Source organism: Macrotis lagotis, chromosome 1, assembly GCF_037893015.1.
Source record: "Macrotis lagotis isolate mMagLag1 chromosome 1, bilby.v1.9.chrom.fasta, whole genome shotgun sequence".
Classification (NCBI taxonomy): Eukaryota; Metazoa; Chordata; class Mammalia; order Peramelemorphia; family Peramelidae; genus Macrotis; species Macrotis lagotis.
The window spans coordinates 313365064-313391525 of NC_133658.1; the positions used below are offsets into that span (position 1 = coordinate 313365064).

At 36.2% G+C, this 26462-nt stretch overlaps 1 long non-coding RNA gene across 3 annotated transcripts in view; it reads right to left on the minus strand.

Moving 5' to 3' along the window:
• The window catches only part of LOC141517127 (uncharacterized), a 119198-nt gene that overhangs the window by 34303 nt on the left and 58433 nt on the right, over positions 1–26462 (minus strand). For 2 of the 3 annotated variants that reach the window (XR_012476799.1, XR_012476801.1), the window contains exons 1-2: positions 6313–6463; positions 4939–5130 (exon numbers count right to left, since the gene is read on the minus strand). The exons of the other annotated variant lie outside the window; for it this stretch is intronic. This is a non-coding gene — a long non-coding RNA (uncharacterized LOC141517127). Of the gene's footprint in view, positions 1–4938; positions 5131–6312; positions 6464–26462 lie in introns of those variants that run through there. 3 annotated transcript variants of the gene reach the window in all.

Consider the following 26462-nt stretch of genomic DNA (forward strand, 5'->3'; position numbering starts at 1 on the left):
TCACCAGGGTAAGGACACACTACGATTAGCAAGGTTTTCCTTGTGTTAACCAGAATTCAATGCCCATCTTAAGTCTTCTTAACAATACCCTAGTTCTGAAAAATTAAATTAAATGTAGGGGTTTTCTGCCACTGAGTATTGCGTGGTAACCCATCTAATAAAAATTCACTTTAACGTTCCACTCAGTGGAATTCTGTGTAATTCTAGACAAGGAAAAATTATTTCAGAAATATGTCCCAGTATTCTACTGTGTAATGAATACAATTATTCTTATCACCCCACACTAAAATTGTGAGTATTACTGCATGTTAAAGACTGTGTTTGTTAAGGAACACTTCAGATATCATTCCTGCATACTGAGCAGTCAGTTCATTTGGAACTAGTCTTATCTCCTCTTTGCTGTGGAGATTGTGGGAGGGAAAGATAATGAGATTTTTTTTTCCTTTTAACCATGTCACAAAAGGTAAATAGAACCTTAAGCCCCCAAAGAAATTTCTCCATTAATGCAACTTCTGAAAACATTTTATACAAAGATGTCCAGAAAATTTCCTTCTTTAAATCCTTTTCTGAAAGTTTCTGTTACATGATCATGGGGTCTTGATTTCTAAAAATTCTTAAGCCCACTTAGTGATTTGTACTTAGGCTGGTATTTTTCTTCAAAGTCATAGCCAAGAATTTTGTAGCCTAGGGAAGTAAAACACATTGAGCCTAAGGCAAGCTTGCCCTTTATTGAGAATGTGCAACAAAGAGAATCATCAAGCCAATCAAACAAGTATTTATTAAGCACAGTATTTATTAGCACAATGCATATGCTATACAGAAACAAAAAGGAGCTTCTAAAGAAGCTTATGCTCTATCTGTGGAGTCAATATTTATAAATAAGCATGTATGTATGTATCTATTATATATATATATATATGTATATGTGTGTATAAAACTTTTTAAGGAAAGCACTAGAAGCTGGAAGGGGTGGATGGGGGAGAGGGACAATCAGAAAGCATATCATGCAGAATATATTACTTATTATTAGTTATAATTATTATATATAATAATTATAATTAATTATTCTTGCTAACTAGGTACTGAACTATCTTATTTCTGTACAACTTGAGTGTGGTTGAAACTATTATCTTCTAACATGGTATCCTAAAGCAAAGCCCCTGATGCCCAGCAGTAGTTATCTCCTTTGTGCTTAATGAGATATATGAACTCTTCCCTTTTCTCTTTCCTTTCCCTTTCTTTCTTATTTTCTTTTATTTTCCCTTATTTCTTTTCTTTTTCTTTGTTTTCTTTTTGTTGTATCTTTCTTTTTCCTTTCTTTTCCTTATTTTCTTCTTTCCCTTTCCTTTCATTTTCTTTTCTTTCCTCCTGTCTTTCCTTCTCCTTCCCTTCCATTCCATGCCTTCCACAAACAAACTTTTTTTTTTGGTCCAGACCTATAATTTAGGGAACTCGTGCTAAGGAAACTCTCTTTATCAAGAACTGCAAGTATTCTGCAGACTATGGTCTTAAAAAATTGTCTGGAACATTTGAGTTAAGTGACTTTCCCAGGGTCACAAAGTCAGCATGTGACAACAGCAGAGACTATTTCTTCCTGACTCTGAGGATGAGTCTTCTTCTACAGTGAATCATAAGCTCTTATAAGTTTCAAAATATTTATCATAAAACTCTTGTTAGATCAAAAAAACTTGAAACCAAATGAATATCTATCAGTTGAGAATGGTTAAACAAACTGGAATAAGAATGGAATAGAATACCATTGCATAATTTTGAATCATGAATATGGAAAAATCTAGAGAAGCATGGGAAACTTCTGATGACCTGATGCAGACAGTAATAAGCAGATGCACTATATAGAGAGATCGTTTTATCTATATTTCTAGACTATAATAATGTAAATGAAAATAACAATTAAAGGCAACTCTACTCAGATTAAATGCAAAGACTAATCTTGATCTCAAAGAATGAATAATGTGTTATATATACCCCCTTTTCAGGGACTATGGGAAAAGAAGATTGCATATACTTTCAGACATTCATTGTATTGGGTAATTTTAACTTAACTATTATTTATTTCAAGGAAGGACAGAATGAATGAGGGAAACCAATGGAAGGAATGAAGGAGTAAGTCAGAAATGACTTGTATAAAAATACTCTTAATAAAACATAAAAAAGAAACACATACTCTAATAGTTACTGATATGGTCTACTATTTGGGACACACACACACACACACACACACACACACACACACACACACACACACACACACACAGACACAAAGAAAAGTCATTTCCCCTGAGTTGACTGTGAATTCTTTTTTTTTTTAGGTTTTTTGCAAGGCAATGGGGTTAAGTGGCTTGCCCAAGGCCACACAGCTGGGTAATTATTAAGTGTCTGAGGCTGAGTTTAAACTCAGGTACTCCTGACTCCAGACCTGGTGCTCTATCCACTGCGCCATCTAGTCACCCCTAACTGAATTCTTGAGGGAAAAGGCTATATCTTCTACATGATATCTAGCAAAGATACCTTATAGGCTGGTTGACTTGTTAGGGGCAGGAGTTGATGTTGGGGATGGGGCTGTTGGAAGATCTGTGAAAAACAGACAGCAAACTTCCTATTTCTTAATCCTCTTCTCCCCCCTTAAATCAAGTTCTCAAACAATGATCAGTCAAGTCTGACATTGTTCTTGGGAAGAGTATGTCAGTTTACTCTTCTTTAGCTGTATTTAGCTTTCCTGTCCTATTTCTGGATCAAAATGCCCTTTCTTGGTAACCTTCCCTATGTATGCTATGTCCTCCATTAGATGGTAAGCTCCATGAGGGAAGAAGAAACTGCCTTGATTTTTGTTTTTGTATTGCTTGACACAAAATGCTCACTCAATGATTTTTCATTTATTCTCTCTTCAGTGATGATTTACTAAAGAAGACCTTTGGAATGTTTGAGCCCATGGGGTGATGTCATAGAATTATCACTTGCTCTACTAGATGGATTCAAGGGTCCTTTCCTGCCCTAAATGAAGGAAAAGAGGACTATCAATGTGGTACAGTGAAATGGACAGTGAACTAAAAAATAGGTAATGAACACATCTGGGCCTTCTAATTAGTTGTGTGACTTTAGCCAAATCAGGATTAGAGGACCATTGACCTGAGAGTAGAAGGGAGTCTGATATTTTCATCTAGTCTACCCCCCCCCACTTCAAAGATGAGGAAACTGAAGTTAAGTTGCTGATTCAATGTCACTTAGAAATAGGATTTGTCAGATGTAGAATCTGAACCTACGATTTCTTAGTACAAGTCCCAATTTCTTTCCATTATACCTCAGAATTCTTCTCTGGGCCTCAGTTTCCCCATCTATGAGGTAAGGTGGTAGAATTAAATGATCTCTAATGTTCCTATAAGCTCTGAAATTCAATTATCTCTATCCTTTTTTATCTTCTATGAACATTAATGCACCTCTGTTTCCCCTTCTTCCTGCAGGGAAAAGTTTACTTATATGAATTCATGGAGGAGGAGGCTTAACACTAGGAAAGGTGCAGGGTACAAGCTTAGACTGTATGATGTCTCTCCATAACTCTAGCCACACTCTTTAGCTTTTGATTCAGAATGTCTATATTGAATACCAGTGAAAGGGTAGAGGGCAGGAGGAAAATGATTGCAACTCCATATCTGACTGTGGAAAATTACAGAGTAGCTGGAAGAGAAATCTGGTGGACAAAATGTTAGGTTTGAAACATTTCAATTCTTAGAACCCTTGCATTCATAATCCTGCAGAGAGAATTGGCTTAACCTCTCATCTGTCCCCTGGAGACAAACTCAAGCCCTACAGTATAGTCCAGCACCTGGGCAGCATTCAAATAATGCAAAACATTGCCATCTGCTTTGCACACATCTGTACAAGCAAATGAAGCCTCTCCCATCCAGGAGTCACTGTTCCTTCCGTCCTCCAAACAATTGTCTATTTCTAGTTATTTCACCAGAATCTCAAGGGAAGGACATAATTCTATGTCTCATAGATAGGAGAAAGTTGTTCAAGGAAGAGATTTTCGAGACTGATCGGTATATTTGATCATTACAAGTATCCCAGATAGGTAGGTGCTATTCTGCTCAACATTGTTGCATTCATTTTACTCTGTAGATATACTCAAATCTTTCCAGGTTTTTTGAACCCATCTTTTCATCATTTTATATGGCAGAGTAGTATCCCATCATCTTAATATAATTTGTTCAATCATTTCCTAATTGATGGGTACTTCTATAGTTCCAATTCTTTGACCACAGACACACACACACACATTCTCTCTCTCTCTCTCTCTTACAAGGTATTTTTGTAAATATGGTTCTTTCTCTTTGGCTAGAAACCTAATAATCATATCACTAAGTAAAAGAGGATACCACAGCTCAGTGACTTTTTTTTTAACTTAGTTCCAAATTTCTTGCCAGAATGACTGGAACAGTTCAGAGACTAAATGTCTGAAAGTATATTCAATCATCTTTTCCTATAGTCCCTGAAAAGGGAGTATATATAACACATTATTCATTCTTTGAGACCAAGATTAGTCTTTGCATTTAATCTGAGTAGAACTGCCTTTAATTGTTATTTTCATTTACATTATTATAGTCAAGAATTTGAACACAGATCTCTGATTCCAAATCCTGTATTCAAAGTGCACCACTTAGCAAGATAATTTGTTCCTCCTTCCCTCAGGGGAACCAGTGATAGAGCATAGACAGAGTTGGGAAGGCAGCTAAGGCTGATAACAAAGAGCAGCAGAATGTACAAGATTGACAGGTTTTTAAGTTGTTCACATTTCTTGTCTTCACTTATAATACAAGAGTTAGGGTTTTTAAATTCTTACCTTTTGATGACTTACCTTCACTGCCATTTGTCTTTCTCAGTGTGGGACCTGAGAAGTCCCTTAGTGCCTATGTTACTTACCTTATTTATTTTTAGTGAGTGAGTTTTTGATTCATTTCCCCTCATTTTGACCATGAATCCTTATTAGTTGTTTGGGAGGGAAATAACCTTTCTCAGCATTAACGACTTTTCTTCCTAAGATGGTAGATGGAGGGCAAACTTGGTGCCAATAAAATCCATAATGGCAGACAAAGGAAGCAGGTGTCTTAAGGACTTTGAGAGAAAAAGAAAAAAAAAACCTATTGCTTTCTTCAGGAAATCTTCCCAGGTCCTCTTTTTCATTTCATTCATTGATCCAGGGACAGTAAGGAAAACAGCCAGGGACTCTAATGATGTAACCTGTAGGTAAGCCTGTGATTTGGGGAACTGTCTCAGGAAAGAACAGGATTGCCCAACTCAATTTCCTTCTTGTGAAACTCTCTTAGATCAGTCAACTCTAGAAAGATTAAATCTGGGGCCTCAGATTTTGGAGAGAAATTTAAAAAAAGTTGAATCTCTGCTCCTAAACACAGAACTCTGGTGGTGGGGGGGAATAATACAAGTTCAGTTCTATCATAGATATTTAATAAATGCATTGAATTGTTGAATTATTTCTTCAAGCCTTTAAAACAGTCTAAGAGAAAGTTTCATTTTGTCTAATTTAAACTCTAGGTCTTAATTGTAGGCACACAAAGTCAACATTCTGATTTTTCTTAGTGGTTTTATGAATTTTTTTCCTAATGTTTCCAATATAAGTGAAAATATGGCCATAGTTACAAAAAGCACAGAGACAAACTATCTCCTCTCTCTCTCTCTCTCTCTCTCTCTCTCTCTCTCTCTCTCTCTCTCTCTCTCTCTCTCTCTCAGATGCATTCACACTCAGGTGTTCATGCAAATATATGTGTTTGCAATCCTCAGGGGTAAATGATCCAAACATCCCTTCCTTAAGTTTTGTCATTTTTTTCCCTCCCTTAAGACTCCTCTGCTGCCCCCCCCCCCATGCTGGTATGTAACTTAAAAGCATCATGGGCAAAGCCCTGGACAAGAAGCCAGGTCCTGACTTTGCCACACTGTAGTTATAGGGACCCCAGGGAAGATATTCAACTCCTTTAAAGCTCAGTTTCCTTATCTGTAAAATAAGGAAGTTAGAACAGATGATCTCAAAGGTTTCTTCCAGTTCTAATAAACAATATATGGTCTGGATTACTGAAATAGCCTGCTGGAGGGTTTGCCTGTCTCAAATGTTTCCTCACTCTAATCCAGCCTCCATTCAACCTCTTTAGTGATTTTCCTAAAGTGCAGATGCAATCATTTCCCCCTGCTACTCAATAAACTCCAATGATCCCTTATCACCCTCAGAATGAAAATACAAAAATGCTGTTTGGCATTCAAGCTCTTTATAATCAAACCCCCTACCTTTCCAGTCTTATAACTTCCATTCTGCCAGGGACATTTTGACACTGACCTGGTTGTTCCACAAGCAAGATACTCCAACTGTCAGTTCCGGGTATTCTCTCTGGCTATCCTCATGCCTGATTCCACTCCACTCCACTCCACTACTGACCTCCTTCAATTCCTTCAAGTCCCAAGAACATCTTGCCTTCTACAGGAAACCTTTTCCAACCCCCCCCCCCCAATTCTAATGCTTTCCTCTTATTAATTATTTTCTATTTATCTTGTTTACAGCTTGCTTTGTCCATGGCTGCTTATATATTGTCTCATCCATTAGGTTATAAGCTAAGGCAGTTAGTTGATGCAGTGGATAGAGCACTGATCCTAAAGTCAAGAGGACCTGAGTTCAAATCCAACCTCAGATATTTGACACTTATTAGCTGTGTGACATTGGGCAAGCCACTTAACTCTGATTATCTCGCATTCCAGGCAATTTCCAGTCAACCTGATTCCTAACTGACCTCTGGACCCAGAAGGCTCTGAAAGAAAAAGTGAGGCTGATGACTTAGCCCAGCATCCCCTCATTCATATCTAGTTTATGGGTATGTCATTGTATCACCTCCCTGATGTCATGGTCTTCTTTGAGACAATAGATTATAAGCTCCTTGATGGCAGGAACTTTCTTTTGCCTCTTTTTGTATACCCAGAGCTTAACATAGTACAAGTTCTTAATAGTTGGATAATAAATGTTTATTGATAAATTGATTGATTGAACTAAGTGTCTTCCTGAGATTCAATCTGTGAGGTAATTAATGTACATAAATTCCCATTCTTTATAGGAGAAAACACACAGATAATTGAAGTCACTTGCACACTTTCACATAAATAGCAATTCTAATTAAAAACAAATACAGATCTTCTAACAATAAGACTAGAACCTTTTCCATTACACCACAGAATCTGTCTTATGATATTACCCTATATCATTCAATTCTATATACTTCTAGGAGCTTCCGTACAAGCTAGGGGTTTGATTCAACCATTTAATTTTTTTATTTTTAAAATAATTAGCATTTTATTCTTCCCTAGTTACATGAAAAAAATAATTTTTAACATTTTTTCTTAAACTTTGAGTTCCAAATTCTCTCCCTTCCTCTCTCTCTACCCTCCTCATTGAGTGTTATTTCGTTTTTCCTATTACATGCAAAGATATTTTTCAACATTCATCTTTTTGAGTTCCACATTTTTCTGCCAACACCTTTTCCCCTCCCCTCTCCTTCCCTCCCCATGACAGTAAGTAATCTAATATAGATATTACATGTACTATCACATTTAATGTATTTCCATATTAATCTCCATTCAATTCTTTTTTTCAGCTTTACTTTCCTCACCTGTAAAATGAGATGGGTAGAGTATTTGACCTCATATTGTTTTTTTTTCATCTTATAGGAAACAGCTCATAATCCATAACATTAATATAAAAAGAATAACATCCTATGCAGGATAATTAGAAAAATATTCAGCACACTATATTATTGTGAAATTATTTATTAACAAATCAACAAGCATTTATTGAGTATTGGGTCCTGAGGCAAGGGCAGCTAGGTAGAGAAGTGAATAGTGTGCTGTGCCTGAAGTCAAGAAGACTTATCTTCCTAATCTCAAATCTGGCTTCAGATACTTACTAGCTTTGTGACACTGGGCAAGTCACTTATCTCTTTTTACCTCAGTTTCCTCATCTGTTAAATGAAATGAAGAAGGAAATAGCAAACCATTCTCATTCAGTATCCTTACCAAGAAAATTCCAAGTGGAGTCATGGAGAGTCAGATATGACCAAAATGACTGAACAGGATACTAGAGATACAAAGATAGAAGTAAAATAATCCATTTCCTCATGAAGTTTACATTTTCTTGTGTGAGAATGAGAGACTATATGTCAAATATATACAAAATAATATAAAAAATATATACAAAAAAAGTATTTCAAGTAAGGTAGAGGTGGGTGAAATCTGACTAGCAATTGACTACATCAGGAAAGGTGCCATGTTTAAGATGGCACTTGAGTAGAATTTAGAGGTAAATGAGGTTGGCAGCAAGGAGTAAGTACATTTCAAACATGAGGGACAGTTAGTGCATAGATAGAGCTACAGGAATTTATTGAACAGGGTGATGAAATGGTCAGACTTCTGGTTCAGGGAAATCATTTTGGCAGCTAAATGGAGAATAGATTAGAGTGGGAAAGATAGTGCAGGGAGAACTTTAGAAATCTAGTATAGATGCACTGTTCTCAGCAGAGCCAAGATGGCAACAACAAAGGATCATGTTTTAGGCGCTCTCTCATAAAACTCATAAGCTAAGGACTCTAACTAAATTTTTGAGAGACAGAACCCACAGAGGGACCCAGTGAGGCTGTTCTCCTACTCAAGGTAACCTGGAAAAGAGCAGAAAGTCTGTGCTCCCCCGGTCGGAGGGGCAGCCCACCAGAGGGGTGGCCCCCCCAAAGCAAAAGAACTTCAGCCTCCAGGAGGCAGCCCCAGGGCACTGGGAGCCACAGCTCACAGCAGTGCCGGAGTATCCTGAGCTACACCCCAGGGAGCACTGGGCACAAAGTGGGGGAACCGCAGGGTGACCTCTGCCAGAACAAACAAGTGGAGCCCAGCCCTCAGGGCACACAATGTGGTCTTTGGGTAGCCCAGATCCAGGAAACAGAAGCAGGTGGAGCCCTTAAGCAGGAGCCCCCAGGGCATGAGCCCATTGAACCTAGGGAGGGGAGTGGAGAGAGAGAGAGAGTGTGTGTGTGTGTGTGTGTGTGTGTGTGTGTGTGTGTGTGTGAGAGAGAGAGAGAGAGAGAGAGAGAGCCTGCAGAGCTCTGTCTTCTGCCTCTGGAACAGGACTCTGGGGCTCTGACCACATTCAGATCCTGATCGCAAATTAGCCCCACCCCGCCCATAGAACAACAGCCCCCCCCCACCTCAGCCCCATGGCAGAGTGGGACACATATGGTCATTCACACACCAGGAGGGAGGACAGAGCCTCACACACTGAGACCCTTGTGGGAGTGTCCCAAAAGCTCAGGAAACACCCCAAAACCAGGTTTAGGCTAGGAAAATGAGCAAGCAGAGAAAAAAGAGGAAGACCCATTGAGAAATATTTTGCAAATGAGCCCAAGAAGGATCAAAATACTCAGTCTGAAGATGAGGAAGCACAAGCTCCTGCATCTAAAGACTCCAAGAAGAACAGAAATTGGGCTCAGGCTATGATAGAGCTCAAAAAAGACTCTTGAAAATCAAATGAGGGAGTTAGAAGAAAAACTGGGAAAAGAAATGAGAGAGATGCAGGAAAAACATGAAAATGAAGTCAGCAGCTTAGTCAAGGAAATCCAAAAAAAAAAAAGGCTGAAGAAAATAGCATGCTAAAAACCAGCTTAGGTCAAATGGATAAAACAGTTCAAAAAGTTATTGAGGAGAAGACTGCTCTAAAAAGCAAAATTGGCCAGATAGAAAAAGAGATAAGAAAACTCTCTGAGGAGAACAAATCCTTCAGACAAAGAATAGAATTCAGGGAGATTGATGAATTTACCAGAAATCAGGAATCACTACTTCAAAACTAAAAAAATGAAAAATTAGAAGAAAATGTGAAATATCTCATTGAGAAATCTAGTATAATACCCAGGTGAGAGGTAATGAAGACTGGAATATCATCATCTCCAGTGAGAGATGAAGATTGTGCATGAGGAACAATAAGAATATCAGCTTGACTGACCAAAGAACTGAGACTTTCATAGATTAAGGATCCAAAACCAATAAGTTACAGATTCTGGATCTGAATTTACTTCTTCTAACTCTAGTTCCCATTTCCCTTCCTCCCTCCAAAAAATTTTACATCTACTAATTCTTCATTTTCTTTTACTATCTTCCCTTACTAAATTGGAAGAATTGGTCCCCCAAACTGGATCCTGTCATTTGGAACACTAGAAGAAATCTGACGTACCATTTCCAGGCAATCAAAGGTTAAAACCCATGAATCAACCTCTTGCAAACAGTAGAAAGACAAGTGCTCACCCAGCTCCAAGTCTATGATACTATTACATGATGTGCACAAGAGAGGAGCAGGAGAATGGCCAATAAAGAAAAGGATAATGGAACATTGATCAACTCTTTATCACAGCAGGAGAACTGAATCTGCAGTGGTCCAACACATTATCAATAAGGCCCTTGATTAAACTTGTATAACGGCCCCTGAGCTAAATACTCCTATCAGCAACTAGAGCCAAAAGGGAAGAAGAGAGCTTATTGCAATCATAAAGGGGGCTGTCAGCTGGAAAGTTTGAGAGCTATCCATGTGGGGATAATTAGGCTTAACATTACATTTATGCCTTCCAGATTCAGAACAGAAATTTTTTTTTTCTCCCCAGGCTATGAAGGGAACTATTTCTTACTTATCCCAACTCCCCCCCCCCCCACACACACACACACCGCATCCCCAAAATATCATGCTTTAGGACTGGGTCTGGATAAGTTATGTGAGGCCCAAGTAAGTTTATTTGTGATCAAATACAGACTCCTCTGCTTGACAACCTGGCTCCAATCAAGCATTCTTATATTATTATACATTTTTTCCTTCATATTTCCTGTGATCTTGCCAGATTAATTTTCTTGATGCTCCTCACACATGACTGTCCATCTGCTATCTCCATGTCTTTGCTCATGTTTGTCCCCAATTGCCACCTCTCCTACCTAAATGCTGCTAAGTTGGAGAGGAGAAATCATATAATGCTGAGTCCACTACAAATTTATATTATCTAATATCAATTAGGTCTTCTCTTGCAGTAAGTTTACCTTTCCACTTCCCTATAAATTCCTTTCAACACTACTTATCTGTTCTAAGACTGTTCTAAACGTCTTTCTTCCAACCTTCCACAACACCCATAACCATAACTTTTAAACTGAGGGACTTGACACCTTGACACCTTTTAATAAGAAAACAAAAGCCACATGAAGTGAGCTCTTTATTCTCAAATGCAAAAAGTATTTATGAAGTGCATAACACAGTGCCTGGCCCATACATAGTAGGTGCTAAATAAATTCTTATAGTGTTCCTTTCTCTCTTTCTCCTCTTATTTCAGAACCCTTCCTTCTCATATCCCAATCCCTTGATGTCATGCCCAATAATCTTCTAATCCCATCCTTTGATGAAGAGATGGTTTTACATCTCCCCATTGCCAACACCTCTTCTAATGTTCTTGATCCCATCCCCTCCCCTCCCATCTTATTTAACAAATTGCTTTACTATCATCCTATTGGGTACTTCCCAGATGTCTATGAGCATTCTCAAATATCCCTCATCCTTAATTCTCATAAAGTTCTATTATTCCTGGAAGAAGTTATCCTATATCTTTCTTCCTTGGCTCAACCAAACTTGGAAAGCTGTCTACACCCATTGGCTCTATTTTTCCTGAGTCTTTTGTAAACACTCTATAATCCTGTTTCTTAATTATTCAACTGAAACTGCTCTCCTCAAAGTTTTCAATGATTTTTGTTTTGTTTTGTTTTGGTTTGGTTTTTGGAAGGTAGTGGGGTTAAGTGACTTGCCCAAGGCTATACAACTAGATAATTATTAAGTGTCTGAGGTCACATTTGACTCCAGTGTGGGTGCTCTATTCACTGTGCCACCTAGCTGCCCCTCAATTATTTCTTAATTGTTGTATCTAATGGCCTTGTCCCATTCCTCACTTTTCCTCAGTTTTCTCAACTTGTCACTGTGAATCACTCTCCCTGGGCGTTGGAGATATTGCCCTTTTCTGGTTTTCTTTCTACCTAATTTCCCACCCCTTCTCAGACCTTCATTCTTGTCACACTCACTATGAATGTACCCCAAAACTCTGTCATTAGCTCTCCTTTTTTTCTTTACCCTTTCATACTTGGCGATTTCATTAGTTCCATTAAGGTTTATTTATTATTGATATGCACATAATTCCCAGATTTGTATATCCAACCCTACTGATAGAAGAATGATATAAGACTAAATTCCAGTCTTATATCATGAGCTGCTTATTAGACATTTTAAAATTAAGTTCTTGAAGTCATATAAAATTTGACATGTCCTCCAAAACAGAACATCATAATACATAGATATGTATACATACATAAATGTATAAATGTATAAATATATATTAAAATACACAAAATTTGTGTGTATGTGTATTTTCCAGTGTCTATTTCTCTTTGTTCTATTATTTTCAATGACCCCATCATTCTCCCAGTTTCCAGGTTTGCAATTTCTCCACATAATCCTTGAAGTTTCGCTTTCCCTCAATCCAAATATCCAATCCAATTGTTATTTTCATCCTCACATCTTTTTTTAAATTTTTATTCTCTTTTCCAATTATATTTCTAATTTTAAACATTCATTTTCATAAGATATAGAGTTCCACATTTTTCTCCCTCCCTCCTCTTCTTCCTCCCCATGACAGGAGTAATCTGATATGTTATTCATGTATATTCAATTTAAACATATTTCCATATTAGTCATGTTTCACAGCATCTCTTAAAGGTGTCTTCTTCTCTCAATTTACAGACACTAGACTAATTCCAACCCTCATTGTCTCTCTTTAGACTGTTGATAGCCTTCTACGTCTCCCCCTCACCTCAAGTCTTTCCCACTCCAATTTATCTTCCACTAGGCTGCCAAATACTTTTCCCTAAAATCTGACCATTTTGTCTTCTTCTCCCCTCAACAAATTCCACAGATTTTCTATTATCTCTAGGACCAAATATAAACTTGCGTCTTTGTCAAGTTTTTTCAAACTGGCTCTTTCCTCCTTTTCCATGCCTCTTATATATGACATCCCTGCACTAATTCTAAGGTCCAGTAATCCTGGATCTCACAGGATTCTCCATCTCCTATCTCTTTATGCTGCCTATGTATGAAATATACTCCCTTTTTTTGTTTACACCTCTTGGAATTTCCAGTTTCCTTCAAAGTTTAGAATGTTTCAAATTCTATGTAAACTTCTATGTAAAACTTTTCTTGATCTCTGAGGTAACTAGTGCCTCCCTCCTGAAACTATCTGGTATCAATTTTAGGGTGTGTGTGTTCTATAGGTACTTATAGGTATGTATATTGTCTTCTCATGATAATGTAAGCACTTTGAAATCAAGAACTATTTCATTTTTGTCTTCATGTCAGATACTACCTAGTCCAGTATCTGATACTCAACTGGTTCTTAAAGAAGTGTTCATTGATTGATTCACTGGCTCACCTGGAGGGTAGAGGAAGACCAAGAAGTAAATATATAGGATATATGAGAGTAAATATATGAGAGTTTTTGCCAGGGTCTTGATAATGGGGAAGAAGGGCACAAAGACAGTGTTTCTGCTTTTCATTCATAGTCATATCCCAAAGTATAAGCATCTAATCCAAGAAAACAGATTCTAAGATTGAGTCTTTTTTTCCTTAAAAAACTAGAATATAGGTTTTGTGATGCTTTATCCAGTATTCTGTCCATATTAATTTTCCACCAAAACCTTTTCTGGAACCTTTACCTGTTAATACCTCCCTTTCAAATTAGTGGGTATTTATTGTCTTTATATTTATTTTGTATGTACACACACACCCAGGAGTACGTACACCTGTGTAAATGCCTATATGTACATATGTATATTTAGGCACATATACACTGCAAATACATAGTTCATGCACACATACGTATAATATGTTGTGTCCCTGCTAGAATATAAACCACTTATGAATAGGGATTATTTTATTCCTTTTATTTGTATTCACAACAGTTGGACAGTACACTGGATAGAGTACCAGCACTGGAGTCAGGAGGACCTGAATTCAAATTTGACCTCAGACACTTAACACTTATTAGCTGTGTCATCATGGGTAAGTCACTTAACTCTAAGTGCTTTATATCCAAGGCCATCTCCAATCATCCTGATTCATATCTGGCCACTAAATCCAAATAGCTCTAGAGGAGAAAATGAGATTGATGACTTAGCACAGCACCCTCCCACTCAAATCCAATTCTTGTACTTGTCATAGTATCATGTCTCTTATGTTATGGTTTTCTTTGAGAATGAAAGTCAAACATCATATTCAATGTGTGCCTTAATAAATATTTGTTTTTTAATCACTGACTGATTTCCATGCTATATTATTTATATTATATTTATTCTTCCATGTCTTTGCTATATGACTGTGACTCTTTCTGGACTTCATCTGTAAAATGGGAGTGATTTTATTGATCCTACATAAGCATATAGAGGCATAAGTGAGCACAAAAGAAAAATAAGATTTTCAACATGCTTCAACATGTCACACCAACACTACTACCTATCTTTATTGAATATTACTAGTTACATTATTTTTCCTGTTCTGTAGTCAGCATGAAAAATTGGTGCTTATAGAATCATAGAATGTTTAATTATAAAATATGTGAGAGAATACCTCCTTTAACATCCTTATCTTTGTATAGGTATGTGGGTGTATGAGAATGTTTATCTGTAATTTCATTAGTGAATTCCCAGTATGGAAATTCCCTTTAATAATGCAACTTCTCTATGATTGTAATTTTAGTGAATTGTTACACATAGTACATTAGACTTCATCTGGACTATAATTCTGGTTCTTTAACCACTTATGCCACTTGGTCCCTTGAATCTCTGACTTTTCAGAGGAGAAAACCAACCATTAGTGAAAATGAGTGATTTGTCCAACTTCACCCGATAATGAATAAGTGCCAGAAATGGGGCTCAAGTCTCTTGACTTATCCCTATACTCTTTTCATAATCTTTTGCTTAATATGCACTCATAAAGATAGCTTTCCCCAACCTACCAATGGCCCTCCAACTTTCCCCTCTATTCCATACTTCCTAGGCTCTCCTGATTCAACTTAGACTCCAAATCCAGACCAGGTTTTCCTCTTAACCAATACCATTTGGAATTCACCAGGGATTCTCAGTCTCAATGTTTGCTGTCATATAATAGTGAGCATTAATGACTATAATTTTCTCCTGTTGTCAGGCTTCAAAGAAAAAAGAGAAGAGCTTCACCAAGCCACAACAGGGAAACAACGTGGAGGTGAGACTTCAGGAAGGGGAATATATCTTGAAAATCAAGAAGATTTATTGAGTTGAAGTGAATTGGAGAAAAGTAGCTGGTTTGGTCCTAGCAATCTTGGCATACGGGATTGAGTTCTGACCCTGGAGTCAGGAGGACTTAAATGCAAATCCTACTATAGACACTAAGTAGTTCTGGGACTCTGGGCAAGTCACTTAACCCTGTTTGCCTCAATTTCCTTATCTATAAAATGAGTTGGAGAAGGAAATGGTCAATCACTCCAGTCTAATATCTTTGCCCCAAGTGGAGTCATGACAGAAATGATTCAATAGCAACAAATGTTCAGGGGAAAGCTTTTGTCTCAGCTATTTTCTTTGAGAAGTTTCAGTTCCCTTTCCCAAGTTATACCAGAGAAGTCCCCATAAATAAACAAATTATTATCTCACACATCTCTGCCCACGGGATTGGAATTAAGAACATTAGGTACAAGGTCTAGCTCTGATATTCACATATAAAACCATGGGTAGGTCTTTTCACTTCCTAATAGATTTAAAGATAAAAAGGACCTATGGGGATAGCTATTTCAAGTCCCTTATTTTGCCAGTGAAGAAGTTGAACCCCAGAGAAGTCAAATGAGTTCCCTAGTCACACAAGTGAGAAGTGTCAGAATAGGAATTTGAACTCAGGTTTTTTGGAGTTCAAATCTTTGTGTGAATATCAATTTTCTCATCTCTAAAATGAAGATAATAATACATATAGAATTGTCAGATATAAAGATAAAAGGACAAAACTGGAAGCTAAGAAGATGAATGAATTACCCAGGTCCCACAGATAGTGAAATGGCAGAACCAAGATTTGATCCTAGTTGTCTGTTTCTGAATTCAGTGTTATTTCTACTACATCCTGTGCCTCTTTCTAATACCTATCTCACAGAAGGGTTAGGAAGATAGTATCTCATAAACTTTAAAGTGGGTTTTATATCTTATGCACACCACATAATAATAATATATTCACAGATATAATAAATTTGAATTATCATTATTGTTATTGTAATTACTGTACTATAATCAAAATGGACCCTCACCATACAGGAAGTTCCAGCTGAGAAAACTCACTACACAAAAATGAATTTACGTAACAGAAAATGTCTCTATAGGGATTCTTAATTTGCAGCATACCAAGGGATTTCAGGATTTCAGTTTTGTATTTAGTGGAAACAAAAGCAACACAACTCAATTCCTATCTTTTGACTGAAATCAGCTATTATTTAATTTGGAGCCCACCTATAGTGAGGTTTTCATAGACCAACATTTAAAAATGAGATATGTCATTGAATGATCTAGGAAAGAAGAATGAGATCATGGCTGTGAAGACAGAAGATCATGTATTTTCCTGGAATTTTGGCATGTAAGCTTGATTTTTAAATGTTCTATCTGTGGTGAAAAAGATACTCAAAGTATCCAATTGCTCTCTATTACTTAACTTTGCTTTCAGGTTTAAAATCCCCCATGTGCAGCCCTGAGTAAAATATTCTCCCCATCCCTGTTCTTTCTCATTTTTAAAAAAAGCTAATTAAGAGATATTTTATCTAGAAACATCTTTACAGGCAGAAAAAATATGATAGTCAACATGTAGAGCAAAGATTTGGGACCATAGGATTTACAAGGACCTAGATAGAATTTTCCTCCAGGGTTTCCAGGGATCCAAATCTCTACCAGCAATTTAGGGAAGCTTTCCACATTGCTTTGTGATGTCTTCAGTTGTGGCACAAAGAAGAATGACTTTTGCCAGCAGAGTTTGTATGCCTCAAGAAGACAACATTGTGGCATATGATTCAGTAAAGATAATATAGAATCAAAAAAAAAAAAGAAAGAAAGAAAAAAGACTACATAGTATCCCCTGAACTCCCAGGAGGAGTGTTCAAGATATATTGCCTTAATCCAGGTTATTCCTAATTCTTCTCTGGAAGCAAAAATGATTGGGGAAAATTGAATATGTTTCATCCAATGGACTTCAAATTTTCTTGTAGATCTAAGTAACTGGACTCTGGATTGATTATGTGCTTCTTATAAGACTGAACTAGATAGAGAAGGGGTTAGCTAGGTAATATATAGAGTGTCAGCCCTGGAGTCAGGAAGAATCATCTTCCTGAGTTGAAATCTGGCCTTAGACACTTACTAGCTATGTGACTCTGGACAAGTTGCTTTACCCTGTTTGCCTTCATTTCCTCATCTGTAAAATAAGCTGGAGAAGGAAATGTCAAATTATCCCATTATCTTTGACAATAAATCCCCAAATGAGATCTTAAAAACACCTGAACAAAATAAAAAAATATAAATGTAGACTTTAAAAAAGAAGGCTTTAGGAGAAGATCAAGTTAGAATGAATGAATGAATCAATTAATCAATGATTGAAAAGGAAATCATTTACTGTTTATACCATGTACCAACAACTATGCTTAGTACTAGAGATACAAATAGAAAAATAAGACTTTATTTGCTCTCAAGGAGCTCAGAGTCCAATTGAAGGGAAACGTCCATGTGTTGAGCTAAGCTGCAATGCCGAAGAAAAAGATTAGAAATCCTGAGGGCACAGCTACAAGACTGATGAAAAGACCCAAGAATCCTTAGGATGCTTAAGGGTCCCAGTTCCACAGGAACACCAACAACCTAACCTCTCAATATCTATTAGAGGGGTACTTTGGTAAATGTTTAACAGCTGTTCTCCTGAAGAAAATAATAAACAACTATGTGCAACACACCTTTAAGCCTAATCTGCATTATTAACTTTTTATTCATCATTTTCTTATATATAAATAATCAACAAAACAATAAGATGCAAATGCTCACACTGAAAATTCAACAATCAGTAGCTAATATCCACCCTATTATATTACTCAAATGCAGAACCAGCAACAGAAGTAAACTTACTGGAAACATCCAAAAGAAAATTGGTTTAAGGAAGGGAAAAATAAAATCTTCCAAAGAAATGAAACAACAACAGCAGAAGAGAGAAGACAAAATACAAAGGTTTTTTTAGTTGTGGCTGAGTAGGTAGAAATGTCAGAAGGAAGATATACTTATCAAGAGAAATATGAAAAATGAAACTGGAATTTTGTTGAGTTAAAATGAATAATCAGGGGCAGTTAAGTGGCACAGTAGATAGAGCAGTGGTCCTGGAGTCAGAAGGACCTGAGTTTAAATGCGACCTCAGACACATAATAATTGCCTAGCTGTGTGACCTTGGGAAAGTCAATTAACCCCATTGCCTTAAATAAAAATAAAAATGTTAAAAATGCCTTAAAATGAATAATCAAAAACATTAAAGTTTATTTGATAAATGCAACCACAGAAAGAACTCTGGAAATTGATTATCAATATCCAGCAAGCCATAAAAACAGGGAAATATAAGATCATCATCTTAGAGATTATCAAATACCAGGTCCAGATGGAATAGAGAGTCCTTTAGATGTTCTTTGCATATTGCATTGAATCTCCAGAACTCTCCAGGATCCATTCTGTGGGACCACAGTCTACTAATCAATTTTCTAACCTATATTTAATGAGACTAACACTGCCTGAGAGATCAGCAGTACCACTTAAACAGAGCAAACCCTCAAATTGAATAGGTCAAGTCTTCCATTGATATGATATTGAGTCAGTCAGTAATAGGCAGGCAGGCAGGCAGACTTTTGACAAGCATTTATTGAGTGCCTACTATATGCCAGACACCATACATAGTAGTAGAAAAACAAAAAAGAACCAAAAGACAGTTCTTGCCCTCAAGAAACTTACAATTTAGTGGGGGGGAGACAACACGCAAACAAATATACACAAATAAGAAATACATGGTCTGAAAAGGAGATTATTAACAAGGGGGAGGCACTAGATATAAGAGGGCCTGGGTCCTAGAGAAGGTAGGATTTTAAATGGAATTTAAGGGAAGTCAGGGAAGTCAGTAAGTGGAGTAGACATGAGAGAGCATTCAAGACATGGGGAACAACCAGAGAAAATTGCTAGACTTGAGAGATAGAGTGTCTTATTTGTGTAACAGCCAAGAAGCCATACTGAAGAGTATGTGGAGGGTAGGTAAGATGTAAGAAGACTATCAAGGTTAAGTAGGGACTAGATTTGGAAGGACTTTCAATGTTCAAGAGAGGTTTTTATAGTTGATCCTGGAGGTGATTGGGTGTCAATGGAATTTATTGAATATGGTATATAATGGAAGCTGAACTTTAGGAAAATCTCTTTGGTGGCCAAAAGGAGGATGAATTGTGAGCCTAGAAGACCTATCAGCAGGTTATTGTAATGGCCTAAGTGTGAAATGATGAAGGCCTGCATTAGAGTAGTGGCAATGCCAAAGGAGAGAAGGGAACATATTTGAGAGAAGTTGAAAAGGTGAAATTGTCAGGCTTGGGCAATTTGGAAATGAGTGATGAGAAAGAGTAAGAAATCCAAGATGACTGTAAGGGACTAGGACCATGGTGTTTCCCTCTAAAATAATAAGGGAGTAAAGAGAGAGAGTTAGGGGAAAGGATAATGAGTTTCAGTTTTATGTAAATGTAAGTTGACCCAGATTTACAAAGGAAGAATGGAACAGCTGGAATTACAGCTGGAAAAATGCAAAGAATTGTCTATGCTCCCAAATTCCTTTCTGATACAAAACCCAATTTTTAATGCTAAATATTCTCCTGGTGCTAGATGGCTGCAGATTTTGTAAAAAATCAGAACTCTTAAAAACTAAAAAATGAAAATGACCCAAAGGAAGATAGAAGAATAATGAACATGAAACTATAACAGTGCATAAGATGTGATGTAAAAGATATCATCCAAGAAATGTATAATTAGAAAAGAAGGCAGACCAGTCAAACAGTAAAAGCAAAGCATGGCAGATGGATGATCAGAATATTGCCCTGGTATCTATTAACTGCTAAACATTGTATAGGAATACCTTCAGCTCACTGAATTGACACCTATATAAGACAGTGTAGCTTTCCAGAACAAGAGGTGCCCCCATGTTAGTGAGAAGATGAGTCCATTGAAGTAGTGGACTAGATACAATATGGGAGCATCTTAATACACAGTTATTAACAACTTACGAATAGGTCCAGTGGGAGCAATGCCATGCTATCACCAGGATACATTGGCAATCCTAAGGCATTGAAGGTGTAAGGGTTCTTTGTGGACTTCACCAAAGACACACATATTCCATATATATCCCTCCATATGTGTTCTGGCCACAAATTTCCCTACACCTAGGCCTCTTCTTATGTGTTCCTTAGGTCTGCCCATTCTTCCTATCTGATGATTTATTTATTTGTTTGTTTGTTTGTTTGTTTGTTTGTTTATTCGTTCATTTATTTATTCGTTTATTTATTTATAGGAATAATGTTATTCTATTACTTTTCTTACTATGTAATTTCATTAAATACCTTTTTTTTCTTGAATTGATTATGTTCTTTGGTTGACTAGCAAAAGCCAACACATAGTTAAAGGCTTGTGAGCTACAATTTTATGCAAATATAGACCCATAGAATACTTTGATTGTAGAATACCTTGGCTTAAGGAAAAGAACTGTATGAATTGTCTCTGTTTGGGGAAGACAAAGATGTGCTCCCCAGCATTGAACTTCTGTTTATCAGTTTCTGCACTTCTCAATAAGTTTCAATGTGACTGTGTGCATGTGTCTCTGTATATATGTATGTATGTATGTGTGTGTGAGAGAGAGAAAGAAGTTTAAAGAAGTATGGATTGCTTCATAAATTCAATTTAAGTTATTAAATTCTCATTTATCCTATTCACTTAGAAAGTCCATGCTCAAATAACCACATTTTCAAGTCAATAGGTACATTCAACAAGCATACCCTTGTTCTCTAAACAAAACTGGATGGATAAGCTAAGCATGCTGATTAAAGAGGTATTTACTATATTAGCAATTCTGTAGGGAGAAGAGAGTCATCTTTTATTTGTCTAGTTTTGAGTGGAAAGAAAAGAGCATGATGTAGTAAGAAGAGTTGTGGATTGGAGACTATGTTCTTATCTCTAGTTCTGTGACCCTGAGCAGTTTTATATTTCCATGTTATAGATTAGGAGATTGAGTCTGATATTAATAATACTTGTATACTTGTAAAAAATTATTAATATGGAAATGCTTTACATGATTGCACATATATTTCTAGATCTTATTGCTTACTATCTGAAGGGGAAGAGGTGAGATAGAATTTGGAATTCAAAATTTAAAAAAATGTTAAAAATTGTTTTAACATGTTATTGGAAAAAATAATATATATGTAATACTTATATTATCTGATTTGCAAAATTTTTATGAGGAAAACATAAATCTTACAATAGTAATTAGTATAATAGCTACAGAAAGCTATTGTATTATGTGTATATAGGTGTCAACCTAGATATTATATTATATTGCATTGGATTCAATTGCATTGCATTGAATTATATTGCACAGAAAGTATTGTTTGTGTTGCTTTGTTTTTGACTTTCTATATCCCTACCTAGCACAGGATTTTGTATATGTAAGTGTAAGGGATTTCAATCTCAACCTCAATTTATATAAACTCAGAAGACTCTTTAACTCAACCAAAGGTATACTTTTATAATCATAAATATAGATGAGAATAATTCATCAATGTTAATTGATCAATTTTGAGGAGTAGAGTGCCTTGATGATTGGACAAAAACAATTCACTACCCAAAGAAAAGGTTTGGTAATGGTGAAAGAGAAGCATTAACATTTTATAAGATTGTAGATAAAAGAACACACCAGTCCCAGAATCTAAGCATTCTAGTAATAGCACTGCTCTAGGGAGTTTTTGTTCTCCCTGACCATATAAAGAAGACTATGAATCTCAAAAGGTCAAAAGAGATGGTGAGCCCATTGCAATTTCTATGGTGATATCCCTGAAACCACAGTAACTGATGAAAACATACACATAGGGAGCTTAGATATATAATGAAGGTAAATTTAATTGAGTGAGAAAAGGCAGATTTAGGACCCCACAAGTTTATGGAATTTCAGATCCCAGAAAATAGTTTGACCTAAGGAAAGTCATAAGGGAGAAAAGGACTTCTGGTAACTATAAACTCTACATTTAATCTTTGGTCACATGTGTCTACTCCCCTAAGAACCTTGACTGTGCAAGGGATAGTAGGCCTCTAGTTTGGGGGATGTTTTGTACCAACCATTCTTGCTATACCTTTAATAATAAATATCTCTTCTAAAATTTAACTGTATGACTAACTGATAATCAACCAGAAGTAAACAAGATGTACAATAGTACTGGAAAATTCAAACCCTTAGGGTTATATATGAAATGAAGAATAGTCAGTCTTTTACTGGGAACATAGTTCTCCAATGCAAATAGATTTGGGAAAGTAGGCCCAGAAGGGATGTTATATTTGTAATAGTCCCTTAATAAATGTTTGCTGAACTAAAGTGATTATATTGGCCTTAATGCATTTCCCCCCAAAATTTGAGAAGGTTTTATTCTAAAAGAAAAGATATGAGAGAGTTTTGTTCTAAAAAATTATAGTTAAAGGGCTATAGCTTCCAAACATGGGGGTACCCCTGGTATTAAAATATAATTTCAGAAATTTCAATCCAGTGAATGTGAAGCTAAAATGAAAGACCATAACATATTTTCATTCAGAAAAATTTAAGTAGATGATAATCAATGGGGAACACACCTGATGGGGGGTTATAAGAATGATACTATGAACCTTAGCTAAGTGTTGGGGATACAAATACTAACTGAAAGTAGTTCTTTGCTCTGAAGGAAATTTTATTTTATAGATGAGAATAGCTTTACACAGAAGTCATCCTCTCTAAATGAGTTTGATTCACACTATTTAAGAGGCCAGTCACAATTCAAAAGACAAACTAGGGCACTTCTGCATATCTACCGGGGGAGACAGAAATGAATCTAAAAGTAACTAATGAAAAGTTGAACACTTAATTTCAAAATTAACATGCTAATGACAAATACAGATATAAGGGGAGTCATTTGCAATTGAGACTTATAAGGATAACTAAAGAATGGTAATATTTCACTATCTCTCAAACTTTCCAGTTACAGGTTTTTCTGATTCTAATGATTAGTAGAAGTTTTCTTTTAATTAAAGTACATTTTATTTATATTTTTGGACCATCTAATGTTTCCAGTGAATTCCTTCCTTTCCAACCACTAGAGAATCATTTGATATAACAAGAATAGAAAAGGGGGAAACAGAACAGTAAGTTTACTAATTAACCTATCAAATGTATGATACTCAATAAGCTATACCCACAATCCCCATGCGTGTAAAGAATGCAGGGGATGATTGAATCAATTATATAGTTAGAAGGACCATCTTAATGGAAGCATTCCTAAACCTAGCTTAGTATCTAACCTGCTATGTTCAATATTCTAGATTATCAGTCTTCTAATCTTTAATTTGGCAAGGTGAGTACTATGCAAGAATGATCTATGTAACTTAAAATGAGCACTTACTCTTCATGGGTAGGTCCACTTTCTTAGCACTTTACAAATAAGAATCTCTTCGGTAATTACTGGAAGAGAGAAAGAGACAGAAACAGAGAGATACAGAGATAAAGACAGAGAAAAATGAGCAAGAGAGGCAAAAAAGGAGGAAATTAGAGGAGAGGAGACCAAAGACTAACTTTTCAGGTAAGATCCATGGTATTTTTCTGTCTTTGTATAGTCATCTCCCTCCTGAGTCTAGTAATCTTCTTGGATTTTGTTTTGAGTTTCAACAGAAAGAATATTTAATTTCATATGCCAGGATACTGGGATAATGCCTAATGTTTTAATAAAAAAGTACAGTTTTGGACTTGGGAGGATGCTAGAAAAGCTACTCATTTCTAACGCATTAAAAAAGCAATAATAACTTTGATTAGCAGAGTAATCTTCAAGCTTCTATAAAGAAATGTTCTCTATAAGTACACATTTTATTGCCAAAATTCTAGATCCATAAGCAAGAAGAGCTGTGTGTTAGGAGGAGCTTAAACAGTTAAGTCCCCAACTCTTCGATCTTTTACTTATTAACATGAGGTTATGTTTAGAAATTAGATTCTCTGTGAGAGGTACAACTTATAATTTAAGTACTTTTGCTGTACAACCATTGCAAAGCAATTACATAAAGATTAATTAGCAAATTCCCGAAGCAGTAGTAAGCCACAAAGTAGTTTAATTAAATACCATTATCTCCAAAATCGAGAGTTAATAACAGTTGTAGCATAATGGGGAACAGTATGGCAATGGAACATGAAGTTGGAAGATGGAAAATGTGGTTTTGCCCCACATCTCTTGGTTTCTGTGGGTTTTATCTTCTGTTGTGCTGATAAATTACTACTAAACATTTATTGACTCATGGAGTCCAGAGCTATGCAAAGTTCTACCTGTCTTTGTGATGGTCATCTTAAGTTTCATAGGCAGACAGTAAGTCACCAATAAAAAAGCCTTAAATCTTCAAGATGTGGTTGATTGTTGTCTTTAGTTCTCAAAGAGGACCAAAATGACATCACTAAATTGGAATCAAGATAGTGACTGATCAAACCACTTCTATCACAGTTTGGGTACAATATTCCATAAAAACATTATAAGTGGAGAGGTCTCTAAATTTTCACATTTCATTTTTGTTTGGTTGGGTTTTTGAGCTATCACAAATTCTGCTTCATTCACAGTATAGTGCCTTCTTTGATATGGCATGTCATGCTGGGTAGTCCTTTGCCATTGTAAGAATATGTAGGGAGCCAGAGAAGGAAGAGAGGTAGATGGGAAAATGAGATAACGAAATAGAATGGAAATTGATCTTTCCAGATATAAAATTGAGAACAACAGTATATTATTATCTTATACTTCATTAAGAATTTGTGACAAGTAGATCTGGGTCTAAGATGCTTAAAACATGTTTTTGTCTTGCATATACCCTGATAATTCTGATGACTCTGAGAGCTCTGATATGGGTACTTATTGTCTCCATTTGTGCAGATCACAGTCTATTATTGCCTTCCTCTCCAATATGACCTCAGTCTGTATCCTCTCATAAATTCTCCACAGAGGTTGACCCAATTCAGTGAAGTCATTCCTCTAGATCTTTTGACATGATGTGGCCATTTGCATTATGTTCATGACTTGTCTCTCCAATTCCATAAACAGATCATCTCCTTTTTAGTCATATATGTTATGATAATATGAGATATGATGATAAGCTTTAGGCTACTTCTCCTGTGCAATTCTTCATTGGTACTATGTTAGTGCCTATGCACATTTTCTCCTCTGCCACCTCACACCTCTTTATTTTGCCTTATGGGGAACTCATGGCTTTAATGCTCCAGAGTCTATGGTAGATACAAGAATAGAAGAATTGAATCTTTACCAAAAGATTTTTTATATTAAAAAGACACACTTTTTGTTGTATTAAGAAGCTTGTAGTTGTAGGAAGGAAGGAAGGAAGGAAGGAAGGAAGGAAGGAAGGAAGGAAGGAAGGAAGGAAGGAAGGAAGGAAGGAGGGAGGGAGGGAGGGAGGGAGGAAAGTAATGTATGGTTTCATCAAAGCAATCCATCCTTCTCTCTGTTCTCTTTCTATACAGTTCTAGACCCAATTCATTGTGCTTCTTCACTGACTATGTAAGAAATACAGGCTATCCTAGAAGTTTTAGTGCAGCTTTAAACTTTAAAAACTTCTAAAGCTACAAACTTACAAAAAGTAATATTTGAAAGGTTAATTATTTACATTTCTAAAATATTGATAGGCCTCTTATTAGATTTCAATATAACCATCATCACTCTAGTAAATTTTTGATTTTTGTAAAAAATTCCACCCATTACTATTCAGTGACTGAAAGAATCACATCTGTAATCCAAGACTTAATGAAATAAAAAATGAGGTTTTCATACATACATGACATCATTGATATGATCCCACTTCTTGCAAGAACAAAGATATAATGGAGGTAGAACAGGGGACCTAGATAGCCAAGAAAAAGATCTTCCTTTACCCAATCACTGGTCTCTCAAAGTGTCATCTAAAAATATTGCACTTGGAATGCCTGTCTTGTTAAAATTTAAAATTTTTATTTTTATTCAAAA